Source organism: Podarcis melisellensis (assembly GCF_964234715.1).
Source record: "Podarcis melisellensis genome assembly, chromosome: 11".
NCBI classification, from domain to species: Eukaryota; Metazoa; Chordata; class Lepidosauria; order Squamata; family Lacertidae; genus Podarcis; species Podarcis melisellensis.
The window spans coordinates 34658670-34678410 of record NC_138543.1 but is presented as its reverse complement, the minus strand read 5'-3'; the positions used below and the strand labels follow the sequence as shown (position 1 = coordinate 34678410).

The 19741-nt window shown below is 43.4% G+C and overlaps 1 protein-coding gene and 1 long non-coding RNA gene across 4 annotated transcripts in view; one reads left to right on the top strand and one right to left on the bottom strand.

Annotated features, from left to right (window-relative positions):
• The window catches only part of CERT1 (ceramide transporter 1), a 49901-nt gene extending 46171 nt beyond the window's left edge, over positions 1-3730 (top strand). For 2 of the 3 annotated variants that reach the window (XM_081929394.1, XM_081929393.1), the window contains one exon: positions 682-3730. The gene's annotated coding sequence lies outside the window, so the exon portion shown is untranslated. Of the gene's footprint in view, positions 1-609 lie in introns of all 3 variants that reach the window. The other variant, XM_081929392.1, reaches the window with a different exon arrangement.
• LOC309379927 lies at positions 2357-8156 on the bottom strand. Its single transcript, XR_014172684.1, has 2 exons — positions 7678-8156; positions 2357-6269 (listed from the first exon to the last, which is right to left on the bottom strand). It is a non-coding gene; the product is annotated as an uncharacterized lncRNA (long non-coding RNA).
• Between the last annotated feature and the right edge of the window lie 11585 nt (positions 8157-19741).

The window sequence follows — 19741 nt, the reverse complement described above, 5'->3', positions numbered from 1 at the left end:
TGAGATTCTGGGAATACAATGTTATGTGGAGCTTAATTTTAAAATGGTGCAGTAAGTTTGAAATCTTCCTGTGGTGGGAGGCAAGGAAGATGTTTATTTGTTGCAGGGTAAAATTTGAGAATCAACATTATACTTTGGGGGGATTGCTTTTGTCACTGAGATACTGTGAAAACTGAAATTGCAGTGTTGCTGCCTTGAAGCATATCTGAAGTTTGGTGTAGTTTGATTCCTTGTGTTTCATATAAAAGAAACATTAGGGGCACATATTTGTTTTTGCCCCTTATAAGGCTGTGGGGTGGGTTTCTTCAGCTGCCTAGAATGATCAGTTAAGAAATCATGTAGCTAGGAAACAGTAGGAATGGGTAACGTAACCTTGCTGGCAATCTGTCTGCTAGTAAATGCAGAAGGAACAATAAATAAAATGGCAGGTGGTGCTTTCATTATTAAGCCCTCAAATTAAGGCCCCCCCTTCTATCTTTTCTGTGCGTGTCACTTATTGTTATATAATACTCAACAGACTCTCTTCCTTCTGAACTGTCAAATGAAACCATGAATGGGGAATATGTAATAAAGACATTATTGTGCTTTCCACATTTTCATGTTTCATAGCACCGTCTTAGCTTTGTTGGTGGTAATCAGAACTGAAGCTTTCATCCATTCCCCTCCCTCCTCCATCCCCAGTGATCGGAACAAGGCTGTGTGAACATTCCACATGGAGAAATGAACCAAAATGAATGCTCCAAGCTGGAACGTAGGATCTACAGTCTTATGACCCAAGTCCTGGATTCTGTACTCAACTGAAGAAATACTGCAATGCCATGACGCTGATCTTTCACTGTCTTTTGCTAGCTCACCTTGCTGAATTGGTGTGTAATTATAAACAAAACACAAAATACATGTGTTGATACATGTATGTGGCTCTACTTTATTTGCTTGCTTTAGAGAAGAAAAATACAACTTTTGGGTCACCAACTTGGTTTATTGCTTTAATTTTTGAATAATTTGAAAAGCTTTTGTTTACTGTGGATCTTCATCATAAGACACTTGCACAGCTTCCATTTTGTGTATGTCTAAAAAAAGCACAATGGACAAATGCACATATAACATACTGTATGTGCTTTATATACACAAAAACCTGTGTGTTGTAACTTTTTTTCCTTCAGGTTTTCAGTAAACTCTGTCTTTCGGGGGGGATTTTTTGTTTGCTTTGTATAATCATAGTTCATTGCTGCTGGTTTCTATGATAAATCATATTGTTATGTAAGACATCTCTTAATATGAGAGGGTTGTCGAGATCCTTATGACTGCCTTTTCTATGGTCTTGCTCCTATGAAGATCTTCAGGGTTCTGATGGAGTAAGTGTGAAAAGCTTTATTTTCCCCTCCCCCAGATATCTTTATATTTCTATTGTATTTTTTAGTTGTGTAAAATGTGCTACAGAAAGTTAGTTATTGAACATGATCCAGAATTTCTAAATAGGTAGAGTACGTGAACAAGAAGGTGTGAGCACCCGAAAAAGCTAGAGAAGTGTCTTGCCCAGGTTGTGTGTGATGGCCTTGCTTTCTTGCAGTCTGATTTCCTGAAGCTGCAAGAAGTTAACACTGTGTAATATTTATTAAAGTAAATTGGAATACATAATATAACATTCCCAGTCACAAAGAAAGAGCAAATATGCTGTTTTCTGGTCCTGCATGTTTGTTTGTTTTCTGTTCAATAAAGCTGTGTTATGAAGTTCATACATACAACCTTTCACACATGTAATATTTGCCCCCCCCCATCTGCATTGTAAAATGTAAAAATCTATAAAAGCAAAAAAGCAAAGTTCCCCTTAGTTGCTGTGAGAACTTAACTTTCAAGGATATGCCTGTCTGTGATGCCAACAAATAACATGAAAAGTGTACTGTGACAAAAGACTGGTCGTCCTTTTGAGGAAATGTCTCACTTGGTGGTTGTGCTTTTAAATGGAGATTATTCAGAGGATTTGTTTTGTTTTTTTAGCTGTTAGATCAACTTGTGTATATATAAAGAGAGAGAGAGACGAGATTTGGATATATTTTTGAAAAGAGAGCAGAAAGTCTTATTTCGTATAGAGTAACTGATGCCTGAAAACAAAGACCGTACTTTTTAATGAAGATACAGCTGATGAAAATCGTTGAGGTTGGAAGCAAGTTTTCTTGGTTATGGCTGGTGTGTCATAGATGTGCTAAGGTAGACACACTATGGTTGATTTATTCACATGCACACAGATTCCATGTTTTTTAGTCTCCTTTATTTGCCTTTCTCTAAATAACGTGCATGGAATATGCCTTATTACAGAGTAATTCTGATCATGAATTGAAAATGTAGAAGAGAAGTGCCTATGGGGTAATGCCAGTAAGGCAAGTAAGTTGAGAAATTTGATCTGTTTACTATATCACCAGTAAGCATTTTATATACAGTTTCTTATACCTCAGATACGTTTAATCTTTTTACAATCAATTGAAGGATAAAATTGTTTATTCACCATAGCCACTGATGGGAACTTCAACAATGCTTAGCCCCCAAATGCAGATTTAACAATTTGCCATTTCTGGTAATGATCATGGAAGACATGCAAGTAACTCTAATTTAATTGGATAGCTTTATTATACAAAGAGATGGAAAGTTTACAAAGCAGTATATAAATCTTAATATCATTAGTTGCATTTGCACTAAATGTGATGTATTTTGCAATTCTGTAAATAAAAATTACACTAAATATACTATTTGTAAAGAATACATTTTACTTTTAGACAAGCGGAGTCACTTTATTAGAGCTAGCCCTGCCCAGCTGATATCTGGAGGCTTCCTGGGATATATGGCAAGAGCTTTAAAAAACACCCAATGATGACATGGAAGCTTCCCCTAAGAAACTGGCAGGCTCAGTCAGTCCATGCAAAGAACCTTTCCCCCAGCAGAGAACTCTTCTTCCCCATCTCTGGCCCTTCCAAATGAGTCATTCCATCAAAGCCCTCATTCTGCCTATCCATATCCTCCTTTGTCATTGGCAATAGCTGGTGAACACATGCTTCAGTCCCTTTTCCTTGACTTCTGCACAAACATGACAATACAGTTGCCCTCTATGTATGTGGAGCCGTCCCCAAAGGTGGCTTTGCCTCCTCAGTGCCTGTTTGTTGCACTGAAAGCCTGACTTTGCCACCACATAAATTGATTTCTGTTAAATGATGGACCTCGCTCCATGTTATTTAGCTGTTGAGATGGGTGGGATAGAAGATGGAAAAGAAGGTCAGGAAACAAGCACTGCTCATTTCTCCCTGATTTTTAGACCCTTTTAATATTTTCTTTTCCGCTCTGTCTAAATCTTACAAATTTCTTGGGGTGGGGGTGGGGTGTGTTATTTGACCTTAAAAGAAGTTAACTCTTATCTTATTGGGCTGAGCTGGCTCATAATAAAGTTGTACTGGTTCTCCTTAATCAAATTGTCAAGTCAAACTTTTCACTGATCTTTCTGTCCACTGTTGTATATGAAGCTGTATTTGAGTTGCCACTGTTCATCTACATACTCAAAACATGAATCATTTTAAAGAGTATCTTGAGTGTGTAGAGTGTGACTGTTCTATGATAGCTTTATGATTCTGTTAACCTTAAAAACAAACAAACAGCTAAACTGAGTTGGCTCTTCCATGTTACAATCACAAATTTAAAAACCAGTATTTAAAAGTGAAAAGTATTAAAAGATATTACAAACAAATTTATGTTTTGTAGTTATTTTTAATACTCGGAAGTGCTCAAGTGAAATGGTTTTGTTTTTAAAAATATAATGAATGGATCTAAAAATAGCTTGATATACATCAGTAACTATTTGTCTGCACTGACGAAGGTGGTATAGAGTTTAGGTTGACAAATAAAGTTAGCAACTTCCATAGAGCTCCGTTGACACTCCACATGCAGTGGCAAACTCTGAATATGGTGAGATTTTAGTGTGAGTGATCAACATGTGCATACACAATCCAACCAGATATTGGGTACATGGAGCATGTGTACAATAACAGTCACATGGTTGGGAGGGGGCATGTGTTGGAATGAACCATTTTTTCCCTCTTTATAGAGAGAGACTGAAAAGTATCCCTTGATCTGAGATATATTCTGAAGATAAGGCTAAGCACATTTATTTCATGACCACACACTTTGGTACTATTGATTTTGAACCAATTCACACCAATGAGATGGCAGTTTATTGCCACTTCCAGTTTTAGAATGGCTCTGCAAATCCTCGGTGTGAACCAGACGACACAACCAAAAGCCACTTCCTCTACCACAGAGACATGTTCCATGACTCCTGCCTTCACACAGGTAGTTGGTAGCTGGTTGCTGGTAATGGGTGGCCTTTACAACCTATTGGAAAGAATAAAGTTGAGGGATGGGGAAAGGTCTGTAGCTCAGTCATAGAGCACATGTCTTGTATGCACAAGGTCCCAGGTTCAGACTAGATTACTAGCTAAATGAATAAATAGTCTGATCTGTGTGTGCTGCTTTGATCTAACATGATAGGAACTGCAAACTTTCAGCTACAGGGTTCTTCCTTAATAAAGAACATTATTCATTTCTTTGAGGTTCTTCTTCAAAAGAGATTTCAAGTGTTCCACATAAAACTGGATGAGATTTATTCAGAGGACCATCTTGGAAGATGAATGAAACATTAGCATTTTCTTAAAATATGCATTAAAAAAACAACTCTAGACCAACACCAGCAATTGAAAACTGAGGTTTTTCCAGGCCCATTTAAAAGTGACTAAAGGGAGCCAAATGTATGCCACATAAGAGCAAGTTGCACAGTGACTGGGCCACCACTGAAAAGGCCCTGTCTTGTGACTGTTATGACCTTCGAGCAGGGCCTCTGTAGCCAAGTGGGATTTTTGTATGGGTTCAGGCAGTCAGGTCTCAAACCTTTGGGCCCAGAAATGCATTGATAACCAGTACTACTGATATATTTGACCCACACCAGTAGCTTAGGCAGCTTTTTTCTGCACCAACTGGAGTTTTGAACCACCTTCAATGGTAGCTGCACTTAGAGTACATTGCAGTAATCTAGCTAAGGTTGCCATATTTCCAAAATAGTTTTGGGGGGGATTGTTATACAATTTAAAAACAAAAACAAAAACCAGCACCCCTTGCCATATATCCGGGTTTTCTGGACATTTTGCCAATTTAGCTAAAATCCCCCTGGACACCTTTTCGATGCCCAATTCACGGATGGGTCCGGGAAAACCCAGACACATGGCAACCCTAAAGACAAGATATAACTAAAGAACGAGTAACTCTGACAAGGCCTGCTTTATCTACAAAGGAATGCAAATCAGCTAAAGAAAACTGGGGGGGGGGGGGGAATCCAGGACTGGTCATTTCCAGGTCTAGCTACTACTTTCAATTTGCCCACAATGGGCCTGAGTTACTCCAGCATATGGTGGGGAAATTTAAATTGCATCTCCTAGCTGCCCAATGCTCACCATAGCACACTGCTGCTGCTTGCCTTTGCCACCACCACCTAATAAACATGCCAAGGTGCACAGAGATGGGAAGGAAATTGCCAGAGGTCATCTTCAAATCTCTGGTTGCCTCCAACACATTTTAATTATTATGTATTACTGTATATACCACTTAATACCAACAGGTGGCACAAAAACCAGACACAAAGATTGAAATGTAAAGAGGACCTTTTGGACTGAAAACCTTTCAGTCCCTCTGAACACAGAGGGATTTACATCTGAGTAAATGTGCTTAGCATTGCACAGCCGTAAAAATTTGTCTTTGTCTTCAAGGAAAGCCTGGGGATGTCTAAAGGGCTCGCTTTTAAATTATTGCGCTGTTTTTTTAAATTGAACTTTTTAGCCTGTCCTGGGATCACTTGTGGTGAAGGACTGCCTGAAAGTATTTTATTTTATTTTTTTATTTTATTACTTTTTCAAGAAACAATATAATCATAAGCAGAACATTATCAAAACAATTGGTTTCCCCCTTCTACCCCTCCCCCAGAAAAGAAAACTAATGTAACAGATTTCCCATAAATCTGTATGTGTGGGTGCCAGACATCAGGGTGATCATCTGAATACTTTATAAAGGGGTGCCATGTTTTAGCAGAATTGTCCATATCAGTTGCATCTATTCAGGGTGTGTATTCTCTTAGTTTCTCAGATAAAGCAATTATCCATACTTCTGTTTCCATTGTGTCATATGTAGATGATCAAGTCTTTTCCATTTTTATTTATTTTTTGGTGTGAGCAATTGTGCTGCTACAGGAAGAAAAGTTTAAGTTCCTTGTGCAATAATTTAAGCTGAATATCTTTTTAAAATGTTAATAAACCTAGGCATGGGTTGCATTGTACATTCTGATTTGTAATTTTGCTTATTTCTGTAAATACCCTTTTGCAAAATGCACTAATTCACATGTCCACCACATATGGAAAATTGTGCCCATTACAGTGGTACCTCAGGTTCAGTACTTAATTCATTCCGGAGGTCCGTTCGTAACCTGAAACTGTTGTTAACCTGAAGCACCACTTTAGCTAATGGGGCCTCCTGCTGCTGCCGCGCCACCGGAGCACGATTTCTGTTCTCATCCTGAAGCAAAGTTTTTAACCCGAGGTAATATTTCTGGGTTAGCGGAATCTGTAACCTGAAGCGTTAATAACCTGAAGCGTATGTAACCCGAGGTACCACTGTACCACTCTCTCCAGTATGCTGCAAAAATATTTTAAAATAAGTACAGTGGTACATCAGATTAAGTACTTAATTCGTTCTGGAGGTCCATATTTAACCTGAAACTGAAGCACCACTTTAGCTAATGGGGCCTCCTGCTCCCGCTGTGCCACCGGAGCATGATTTCTGTTCTCATCCTGAAGCAAAGTTCTTAACCTGAAGCACTATTTCTGGGTTAGCGGAGTCTGTAACCTGAAGCGTATGTAACCTGAGGTACCACTGTACAGTTTGAGACCTTCCCCATAAAAAAAGCGAAACAGGAGAAACTGGTAGCTAGGAATGGAGGAAAATTGCCTCATGCTGCTAAGTCAGCTGAGTATTATCTGCTCTGACCCAGAGCGGCTCTCCAGGATTTTAAACAGGATTCTCCTCCAGCCCAGCTGGAGATGTTGGGGACTGAACCTGGGACTTTCTGTGTGCAAACCTAATGCTCTGCCTCTGAGTTACAGCCCTTCCCCAAGGTAGAATAATACAAAAAAAAGCTAGACTATTAAATTTATGGCAACATGATTTTCATGTATTGTGCATATTAATGGTTATTAGGCCCAGATTTCCAAACTAGTTACATTTCAATCCTTTGTTTCTACTGAGAGCCTAAAACTTAATTTTAACCAACCGAAACAATTGTGAACCCCCATCTCTGTCTTAGGACTATATTACCACAAACCTCTATAACAATACGCTCAGGACTGCTGCCTTTTCCTGTTCATCAAGTTTGCCTTTCATCTGCACTTTTACAATTGGTTTGCTTTTGTTTTATTACCTACTTTGGATTCTCATTTTACATTTTTCTGTTACGGAGTATACAAATTTAAGAAGTAATAATAACTAACCATAAACAGCCCCACTACATTCCTAAGTATATAAAGCTCCAGAAGTGTGCACAAGGGGGCAGGCAAGTCTAAAATGTACTCTCTGGTTGCAGTCCTTTTACACCCTTACCTGAGTAGGCATGCATAGGATTGCACTGCTACTGTGACTTAAGGTGCTTCTACACTTTCTTATCAGAGCCAGCCAAGGAGTCCGCGATTCTTCAGCTGTCTCTCTCATCTGCAGTTCATGGTCTGTAGCAGGGAACTCAATGAGCATTGGCCCTAGAAATCAGTAGCTGCCTGAGCGTCCAGTGAAGCGGAGCAGCTTGTGCCTGAGCTGGTGTGATGTGATGAAAAGGCAGCTGATTGGCTCTCCTGGCACTGGTGAGACTATGCCATGGTTACTGCAGAGACAGGGGCTTGGGTTGGTCTGAAAATTTCACTGTACGATAAGATACAGGGTACATTTTGCTGAGCTTTCTTTGCTTCGTGTTTTGTTGCTTTTAAAGCAACTGGTCTTGTTCACATAATATTAAGGTGCGAGTTTCTTTTGCAGTGGCTCCAGCTGGAGCATTAGAAAAAATATATATGCAATAAAGTTGTTTCGTTGGTATGTTCACCTCTCCCCCCCCCAAAAAAAAATCCCATCCTGTTGCAGATTTGAGCCAATGCAAATATTCCATCCTTCTCTGCATGGACCAATGTGAAGATTATTTAGACAACTGGCGGGTGAATTTTCTGCCTGAGGTAGAGCAGCAAATGACATGTGTACACACACACACACACACACACACCCCACCATTAATTCAGCATAGACAAGTACTGGTATTCAAGACTCTTCAAGTTATTTTAGCACCCGTGGCAGAAAATTCCTCACCTCTCCCCTGGCAGTAAAAATGCAAGACCAAATTCAGTAACTCATAATTTGCTGCCCTTTCATGATCCCCAAAAACTGTCTCCAACACCTAGGGCAAAATCAAAGGATAACCCCTAGCCCCAATGGACTGCTTAGGGAGCAATCAGTCCCTTACTAGGGATCAAGGGCCTGCTAACCCATGACCATCCCAAACAGGGTCTGCTGCTTTTGTTGTTGTAACAACTCTAGCAACACTCTAGTACGTTTTCCCCACACTTCCTTCAGGGAGCTTAAGAAAGTAGACCTAGGAAGCTGCCTAATAGTGAGGTAAACCATTGGCCCATTGAGCTCAGAATTGCACTTCTGGCAGCAGCTTTCCAGGGTTTTAGGCAGGGGACATTCCTAGCCCCACCTGGAGATGCTAGGACTTGGACTCGAGACCTTCTGTGTCAGAAGGCAGATGCTCTCTCACTGAGCTGCGGCCTTCCCCTAGGTCTGACCTGACCTGCAGACAACTTGAGGCAGCTCCATGGTTGCCATGGAGACCATGAAGTTCTGAGCTGGCCCAGTCAAGGTAGCCTCAGCATGGATAGTGAAATCTCTAAGTACCAGTGTCCTGAGGTTCTTCAACATCACACGCAAACAATATCACCTTTGCCAGCTCAGTCATGTATCCTGTTGGGCAGTAAGGTAAAAAAGAGGTAAAGCACCCCATGACTGTTAAGTCCAGTCAAAGACAACTATGGGGTTGCGGCGTGCTTCAGGCTGAGGGACCCAGCATTTGTCCACAGACAGCTTTCCGGGTCATCTGGCACAACGAAACCCCGTGACAGAAACCACAGAAATGCCATTTACTATCCTGTCACAGTGGTACCTATTTATCTACTTGCACTGGCATACTTTTGAACTGCTAGGTTGGCAGAAGCTGAGACGGAGCAATGGGAGCTCACCCCGTCACACAGATTCAAACCGCCGACCTTCTGATCAGCAAGCCCAAGAGGCTCAGTGGTTTAGACCACAGCGCCACCCCCATCCCGCAAAGATGGGCAGTACACCAACAGCACCCTCAGTCTGCCCACTGGCCCAACACAAGGTCCAAGTGTTTAAGGCTCACCCAAGAATAGAGGGATTTCCTGGTGGGCAAGTTGGAATTTTATGGACTACAGTGACTTCCCACCCCTCCAAAGGGAAGTTAATGCTGTGCCAGGTGCCTGGGTGAGTAAAAGTGAGTCAGATTCACTCAACCCAACTTGCCCAACAGGCCTCATGAATACAGACTCTGTTCTCTCACCCTCAATCAACGCTTCTGAATACCAGTTGCTGGAAACCACAGGAAGGGAGGGTGCTATTGTGCTCAAATTCTGCTTGTGGATTTTCCACAGACATCTGACTGGTCACTGTGAGAACAGGATGCTGGACTAGATGGGCCTTTGGCCTGACCCTGCAGGCTCTCTGTATGTCCTTATGTTCTTGTCACAGGTGACTGTGGTCTTCTTATGAACTGATCTGCTACCATACGAAACCATCAGCACCATGTCAAAGGCCCTAGGAACCAGACCACAAGCTACTTGTAATGTAGGGTGAATGGAGGAAACATCCTTCAGCCGTCTAAGGCAGCTACAGTGGTACCTTGGGTTACAGACGCTTCAGGTTACAGACTCTGCTAACCTAGAAATAGTACCTCAGGTTAAGAACTTTGCTTCAGGATGAGAACAGAAATCGTGCGGCAGCGGCGTGGCAGCAGCAGGAGGCCCCATTAGCTAAAGTGGTGCTTCAGGTTAAGAACAGTTTCAGGTTAAGAACGGACCTCCGGAACGAATTAAGTTATTAACCCGAGGTACTACTGTATTGAGGGACGCGGGTGGCGCTGTGGGTTAAAGCCTCAGTGCCTAGGACTTGCCGATCGTCAGGTCGGCGGTTCGAATCCCCGCGGCGGGGTGCGCTCCCGTCGTTCGGTCCCAGCGCCTGCCAACCTAGCAGTTCGGAAGGACCCCCGGGTGCAAGTAGATAAATAGGGACTGCTTACCAGCAGGAAGGTAAACGGCGTTCCGTGTGCTGCGCTGGCTCGCCAGATGCAGCTTGTCACGCTGGCCACGTGACCCGGAAGTGTCTGCGGACAGTGCTGGCTCCCGGCCTATAGAGTGAGATGAGCGCACAACCCTAGAGTCTGGCAACACTGGCCCGTACGGGCAGGGGTACCTTTACCTTTTACTACTGTATTGAGTTATAAAATAAATGATGTATATGATCCCAGTCAAGGGTGGCCCATCCCATTTTGCCACCTGAGGCTAAATGGGAATGGGCACTTGCCCACTGCCTCCCACACCCCACTTTCATTGCATGAACTCAGCAAAAAGGGCAGCATTCCACAATGCTTTGGTGCTCGCCTCGTCCGCCTCAGCAGAGGGGAAGACAAGTGTCAAAGTGGTGCAACAGAACGTGCCCCCTCACTAAGTTCGGTGAGAGAAGGAGCATTCTGCAATGTTTTGATGTTTATATTCTCCACCCCAGAGGGAAGACAAGCTGCAACGCCATTCACTGGAAAACTCCCAGTCAGAAGGAGCGTTCCACTAATGACATTCTAAACACGAGCCTTCCAAAGAACAACATGATCAAACCCCTCTAAAAGCCTTACTAACAGAAGCAAGGAGAATAACCAGGATGGTTCTGCTGGTAAAGGATGGTCATGTCAGGGTGACTCTGGGTAGAGAACACTAATCCTGATTTTATGAATTTCTCTTACCTGAAAGGGTAAGATCAAAGAATTCTCAAAATTAGAAATAACCTTTACAAACATCAGTACAATTGCCTTAGATGAGAGAGGCTGCTAATCCTTCATGGAAATGGAATTTTTGGGTAGGAAGGGACATGCAGAGAATAAATGAGCTGCCCTTGAGCCTATTTCCAAGTTACGTCAAACTCATTAACCTTATTATATAACAGAATTGGTTCTGCATATCACACAACCATATTGGACTTTTTCCTTTTTAAAATTATTATTATGTAACCCTCTTGGAAGTCCTAGAACTTTTTTATGTAATTTTTTGTTTTGTTTTATTTATGTTGTTCCTCTCACTTTTAAAGACAAACACTCTATTCTCGATGTGAGCATTCCATTGAATTTTATGGGGGGGGGGCTCTAAAAACATTACTAAACGGACGCAAGGATAATAAGAAGGATGGTCTTGCTTAGAAAGGACAGTCATGTCAGGGTTACTGTTGACAGGAAAGACAGTGCTCTTACTCTATGGATATCTATTTCACATACTTCCACGAGTAAGGAAAAGCAGCTGATGACACGACAAGCTTCCTATTTCTAGGAAAACAGCTGATGGCACAACAAGCGAGTGTGGGGAATTGCTGCACACCTTATTTTGGAAAGCCTGAACATTAATCATCTAGTCAAGATGAGGCCTGCACCTCTCAAAGTGCCAAGAAAAGTTGTTACTTTTGGGAAACAAGAATCCTGATGCTTGAATTCCTCTTATTTGAAAGGGTGAAAAGTGGTAAGATGATCAAAGAATTGTCAAAATTAGACATAATCTTTACAAACATCATGATTCATCTTGCTTTGAAGGGAGCAGAGCTGGTACAATTGCCTTAGGCGAGAGGGAGTGCTAATCCTTCATGGAAATGGAACACTTTGAGTAGGAAGGGACACGTACAGCAATTTATCAGAGATTAAGTGAGCTGCCCTTGAGCCTAAATTTCCAAATTATGTCAAACTCCTCAACCTTATTTCTATATAGTACAAGTTGTCCTATATTTATATTACAGACTCATGTTGGGAGTTACCCTGTGTTTTGTATTACGCAATCAACCATGCACTTTCTTCCGCAGCAGAACCAGCCTTTAGTTACTGCTCAGTCCTTTGCTCTTTTTAAAAAAGATATATTTTATTAGATTTCCAAAAAGTTCACATAGGCATTCCAATACATTTCCCCCCCTTTTGTTATGCCAACTTCCCATCCCATTTCCCGTGGTGTTTTTTATTCCATCCCTTTGCTGCACCCTACCTTCCCTCTTTTATATCATAATACAATAATCTCTAATTTCTTCTGTTCCTCATAGTTCAAATCCTGATCACGAATTCTTCATACTATAATATTTATTTAAATAGTCTAAAAAAAAGCTTCCATTATTCCCTAAAGCAATAATCATTAAGTTATCTTATTTTAGCTGTTAACTTTGGCATTCAAGACCTTAAGGGGTGAGTCTTCGTTCTGTACCCCATGTGCCATTATGACAACAGTTCTGTCTCAGCAGCACTTGGGGGAGGTAGGAGCAGGGGCGTAGCTAGTTCCTCTGGTACCCGTGCGGCGGGGGCGGGGAGACCCTCTCATGGGGCTGCCGCCCGTAAGCCTCGTGCGGCCCCCCCCAAACAGACTGACATGTTGGAAATCCGCCGGGGGGTGAGAAGACTGCTCCCTGAGTAGATCTGCCACGACGATCTGCCCGGGCGGTGGGGCAATCTTGTCACTCTCCTTAGGCACGACACCCGGAGCGGGGTGCCCTTCCACCCCCCCCATATCCCTATGCCAGTGGGTAGGAGAAGGCAATTCGGAGGAGACACAGAAACAGGCTAGGGTAGTCAGTTAAGTTAATCTCTACCTGGTGTGCTCTGGTCTATGGGGTCACGAAGAGTCGGACACAACTAAATGACTAAACAACAACAACAAATGTTTATATATGGACTACCTAGTTTCTTTTATTCCTGTTCTCCACCTAACAAGGGAACCTGCGCATATCACCTAAGATTGGAGGTAGAACTGAGTAAAAGCTGGTTGTTGTATTTGCAAAGATGGTGGATCAGCCATTATGCGTCTCAGGCCTTCCCAAGAGGCCTGGGTGCAGCCTGAAAACAGCAAAGCACCTTAAAGGGACTCACTGAAATGTCTCAAACTCTAGCTTAAAAATACACCTTGTAGTTTGTGTTTTTCTTTTTAACAATCTAGCCTGATGAAGAGTTCTGGGGAACTTAAAAGCTTGCAGATTGTTTTGTTGCACACAGTAGGAAATATTTTTAAACATTTACTTCAACATCCTTCTCCAAAACCACTGTGACTGGAGCATTCTGAATTCAATGTGATTTAAACCTAGCCGGGGTTTCTCACATTTCTTACCCTTAGGCATTGTCTTTTATTTTTTCCACTCTACCCCTACATGCCTCACATAGTGTTTTTATGCACCTCCTGTAATTTCCTCTGGCATTCTCTTTTCACGCTCAGTTTGCACCTTATTCTCTCCATCCCTCAGCTATCTGATGACTTGTTTCTTTTATTCCTCCTCTGGTCCTTTTGTGTTTGTTTCTTCCTATCTCATCCCCTTCCTTTCTGTTCCAGTTTATTCACCAATTAATAAATAAAAACAGCAATATAATATATATTCACCTTTTATCTCACCTTCCCATTTTCTTCAACACCCCTTTTGGTCCTTCCACCACTTTCCAGCCTTCCTCCCTTTCACCCCAAACCCAAATTTATCTGTCTCCCCAACCCCTCTTACTCAGCAGACAAGGAACTGCTGCTCCTGGCCTGGTCCACTCAAAAGGCTTTGCCAGCTTCAGCAAGGGAAAAGGCACTGGCTGTGGCAGTGAGGCCCAAGGCCCACTACTTGAGGAACACTGAACTGAATTGAAAGATCATGCCCTTCACACTAAAGTTCAAAGGGTTTCCTTGGTCAGCTTCATTTCACTCTAAACACACACGCACACTCACATTTTGAGGGCCCCAAGTCCACAGTGAGGACTTTAGGTAGTCTGTAAGGTAAAGGTACCCCTGACCATTAGGTTCAGTCGTGACCAACTCTGGGCTTGCGGCGCTCATCTCGCTTTATTGGCCGATGGAGCCGGCGTACAGCTTCCGGGTCATGGCCAGCATGACTAAGCCACTTCTACCGAACCAGAGCAGAGCACGGAAACACCGTTTACCTTCCTGCCGGAGCAGTACCTATTTATCTACTTGCGCTTTGTGCTTTCAAACTGCTAGGTTGGCAGGAGCAGGGACCGAGCAACGGGAGCTCACCCCATCGTGGGGATTTGAACCACTGACCTTCCGATCAGCAAGTCCTAGGCTCTGTGGTTTAACCCACCTTGTCAGACAACCCAGCCACATGAAAACCTTTCCTGAGGCACTCTTATTCACTTTTTTTTATTATTCATTGCATTATCTCTCCAATGAGTTCAAGGTGGAGTGCCTGGTTTCCTCATCTAATCCCAACAACACTGTGAGGCAGATTAGGCTGAGAGTCCTTAACTGGATTAAGGTCACCCAGCAAGCTTCAAGGCCAAAGGGAGATTTGAACCTTGGTCTCCCAAATCTTAGTCTGATTCTATAGCCATTACATTACACCACACCACACTGGCTTTGTAATTTGAGAAGGGCACAGAACCTATACACGCTTACGTGATATACACACTGGTAAGACCAATATGCTGCCTCTTCTTTCTACGTAAAAGAGATAAAGCTTCAGATAAAGTGGTTTAAGTTTATGAAATACAAAACAGGTTACCTGAGTTTCATCAGAATGCCTGCCTAGACTAGAGCACTAGATTACTGAGATCGTTTTTCTGACGCTGGATATTACATGGCCACCTAGGTAGAAAACCCATTATTTTTTCCTCAAATAAGGATGACTAGATTGTATCCTTGTAAAATATGAGCAATATTGTCAAGGAAATGTGAGAGTCAGGGCTGGGAGGTTATCTATCTATCTATCTGTTCAAAGAAAGGTAAATTCATCAGTAAATCCAATGCTAATGGATCATCTCAGAGAATGATCAGTTTTAATGAGTCTACTCTGCTATCACTGATGCTACCACTGAAGTTACTCGTCAGCTGGGAAAAAAAATTATAAACAGAATGTAATGTGATTTTATGGACCATCTCCCTGCCTCCACAGGAAGACTCATTCGGTTTTACACTAGTATTTTTGCAGGGCAGCACACTCATCTGTGGTCAATTAAGCAGTATAACCAAACCCAACTATTATGCAATTCATAATAATATGTTCCATCTTGTGATGATATCTAACTTTGAAAACAAAGCATTAAATGCCGCCCTGAGCCCGGCTTCGGCTGGGGAGGGCGGGATATAAATAAAATAAAATAAAAGTTTATTATTATTATTATTTAAATGTTATGATTTCCCACAGTCTAGTTATATATAGCCATATAGTTATATACGGTATATAGCTTGTTTGCCCCATGTCTTTTTAATAATAATGATGATGATGATGATAACAACAACAACAACAACAACAGACCCTCCAAGTGTCCCTATTTTCCAGGGACAGTCCTGGATTTGCAGAAGCCGTCCCGGTTTCTGATTTGATCCCAGAATGTCCTGCTTTTCCTTAGGATGTCCCTATTTTCATCTGAGAAATGTTGGAGGGAATGGAGTTATACAACCCCTGAGCCAAGGAAATAAGTAACCATATAACCTTTAGAAGACACCTGAGGGCAGCTCTGTATAGGGATGGTTTTTTAATGTTTAACGGGTGGCATATAAATAAATGATGATGATGATGGTAGTGATGATGATGGTAATGATGATGGAATAGGATGTCCCTATTTTCATTGGAGAAATACTGTTGTATACCACCCTCAGAAGATCACAGAGAGGTTCACAACATAAAAATACAACTTGAGAACACAAAATGCATAGTAAAACAAAAACAAACCAATACCCTCTTCCCACAAACACATTTAAAAGGCCATAGAATTTTAAGCAGCCAAAGGCCTGGTTGTACAAAAATGTTTTTGCCTGGTGCCTAAAGATTTGTAATGAAGGTACCAGGCGAGCCTCCCTGGGGAGAGCACTCCACAAATGGGGACCCACTGCCCATGGTGTTTGGCAAGGAGCTATATTGGCGCCTATGAAGCCAGGAGAGACCATGGACCAGAAACTCAAAAAGTTTGCTTTTCATCACTCCCAATGACTTCCTGCAGGGCCATTGGGATTGGGGTCATGTCTGCTCTGCTCTGCCCCTCCTCCTCCCATGTCCATCCATTGTTTGCCTGCTTGCTTCCTACACTAGCTTTCCTTTCTGCTCCCTCCCTCCCTTTTTCCTTCTCCTGCATCACTCGCCTGTTCTCTCCATCTTTTTTCTCCCCTGAGCCCTTCTGGATGCTCCACTCGCTCTTCTAATAGCACCACCAGCCAACTGGAGGGGGTGGGTTGTGTCGCAGGTCTGTTGTGAAGGCCCATGTCAGTGACCGGATCATACATCGAGGAGCCCAGAGGAGCTTGCATGCCTCACTTGGCCACCCAGAGCAGGTACGGCACAGGTGGGAGGGAGGGAGGGCTTCTAGCTATTCCAAGCCAGAATGGAGAGGTGCAATTTTTGCATTCTCTTGGGCCTATGCCCTTTGTGGAGGCCTATCTAATCAACTCCTGGGTATGCCCCTAAAGGTAAAGGGACCCCTGACCATTAGGTCCAGTTGTGGACGACTGGAGTTGCAGTGCTCATCCTGCTTTATTGGCCGAGAGAGCCAGCGTACAGCTTCCAGGTCATGTGGCCAGCATGACTAAGCCACTTCTGGCAAACCAGAGCAGTGCATGGAAACGCCGTTTACCTTCCCACCGGAGTGGTACCTATTTATCTACTTGCACTTGACGTGCTTTCAAACTTCTAGGTGGGCAGGAGCTGGGACCAAGCAACGGGAGCTCACCCCATTGCGGGGATTTGAACCGCAGACCTTCTGATCGGCACAGTGGCGTAGCGTGGGTTGTCAGCGCCCGGGGCAAGGCAAGTAATTTGCGCCCCCTAACCCGTGGATTTGCGCCCCCTAACCCCCAGATGTTGCGCCCGGTGCGGCTGGCCCCCCCTGCACCCCCCACGCTACGCCACTGATTTAAATATACCTTTGTTAAGAAACCGGAGGCCTTCCTCTTGGGCATTGTCGGCCAGAAAGTGTTAAAAAAGGACAGAAGTTTCTTTATGTATGCGACAACAGCAGCAAGAATACTTATTGCAAAGTATTGGAAGACACAAGACTTGCCCACACTGGAAGAGTGGCAGACGCAATTGATGGACTATATGGAATTGGCTGAAATGACTGGCAGAATCCGAGACTTGGGAGAAGAAACAATGGAAGAGGACTGGAAGAAGTTTAAGGACTATTTACAAAAACATTATACGTTGTATGAATGTTAAGTATTTGCACGATTTAGAAAATATCAGTTCCAGCAAATAGACTTTGTAAAATAGAAAATTAAGTTATAAGTAAGAAAAGGTCGAAATTTAAGGCAACACTACGTTTAATTTTAAGGTATGAGCAATTGATAAAAATTGTTTTAAATTTAGAAGTATAATATTTGGAAAGTACAAAATAAGGTATGAAACAAGGTAATAATTTGCTGACATTCTTATTATAAATAATGCAGGGTAAGGAGATGTGAGGAAGTCCAATCAGTTATATAAGAAAAGTTGTACTGAATGGTTGGTTATATTTTTCTCTTTTTTCTTTTTTATTTCTTTCTTTCTATATGGCTCTTTGGTATTTTGGTTCTGGCTTTTTGGTGTAGGGATCTTGTATTATGTATTTGAAAATTTAATAAAATATTTATAAATAAATGAATATTTTTATGGGTGTGGACAATGAGGAGCGTTTCTTATGCTTAATATCTGCAACACATTGAGTGCTCGTCCAGAAAAGTTGAGACTCACCCTCCAGTGCTATGCTCATGAGGCGCTTTCCTTCTCGTTGCTTAGGACTCCGTAGCAGCGGGGGAACCGCCAAAAAAGCCCCTTCGGGCGCACGGGAGGAGCGAGCCGCCCGCTTTCCCGCCCTCGCCGGCCTCCTGGGGCGCACGCAGCGCTCGCGCCCTCCGCAGCCCGCCCAAACGCGCGCCAATGCCGGGCGACGCGCCCCCTCCGGGAAGCGCGACGTAGGCGCCGCTCCTGCACCCGACGGCCTTTTCTGCAGGGCTTCTAGCTGCAAGCGAGTGTGCGCGCAGAAGGCGGCGCCTGGGCTGGGGAGCGCGCAGCCTCGTCCTTTCCTTCGCAGCCAGCACTGTGAGAGAGAGAGTGAGCCACCAGGACCAGGTAGGGGCAGAGAGCTCCGAGTGCGCCCCCAAAAATGTTGCGCCCGGTGCGGCTGGCACCCCTTGCACCCCCCACGCTACGCCACTGGATCGGCAAGCCCTAGGTTAAACCACAGAGCACCCACAGGTACACCCCTAGCCATGGCTGAAAAGGCCTATTCTCATGTTGCCATCCTCTGGACCTCTTAGGGAGAAGCCACACCAAGAGCCATTTAAGGATTTATAGTTCAAAACTAGCACTTTGAATTGGGCCCAGAAATTGGCAGCTAGTGCAATCGATTGGAGCAGTACGCTCAAAATGTCCTGCTCCAGTAAGCCACTGAAGTCTGCCCCAGCTGATAAAATTGAACCATAAGGAACCTCAAACTGAAGGCTCCATGGGGCCGAATAACACTCCCCAAGCATGAAACAACTTCCAAATAGTGGTGCCACCCCATCATTAACTTGGACAGCCACTGTAGAAGCATACCATGGTTGATGATACAGAAAACTGTGTTCAGAGATCGAGAAGAATTAACAGGACACATTTCCCCTTTTTCCTGACAGATGTCGTCATACAGGGAGACCAAAGCAGTTTGTGTGCCTAAACCAGCCGTAAACCCCCACTGAAATGGATCTTAAAAACCAGTTTCCTCCAAGAGCACCTGAATCTGATCCACAACCACCCACTCAAGAACCTTGCCCAAGAAGGGGAACTTGGCAATTGACCAGTAGTTTCTTAAGGTTTCCTGAATCCAGGGAGGGTTTCTTGAGGAGTGGTTTTACTGCAGCCTCCTTCAAGCAGGCAGGAACCACCCGCTTTCACAAGAAGGCATTAATCACTTCCCTAGCCCAGTCCGCTGTTCCCTCTGCTAGTTTTCATCAGCCATGAAGGACAAGGGCCCAGAGCACAACTGGTCCCCCTGATGGGAACAATCTGTCAGGGGCTCTCGGCTGGTTGCCCAGGAAATTATAAAGACAAGGAAGAGTTCCTTACAGTGCTTTTTTATTTCAAACTTTACAGAGAGAGGCTATAGAACCCAGCCTCTTGGACAATAGCGTTGTCCTGAGTGAATCCTCACCCCACCTTCTCTTCTTAATCTTGGGTGCTGCTAAGTGCCCTCAATCTCTTTGCTCTACTACTATTAAGCCTTGCCGGGTTCTGGGAGATTGTGGGTCTGGGATGCTTCCTAGTCACCTGTCAGCCAGCTGCTGCTCAGGCTCTGTCTGCTCCTTCTTTCTCATTATTTCCCATTTCCCCTCATCTGCCTCTGAGCTGTGACCTCCCGCAAACCACTGTTGTAAATCTCTAT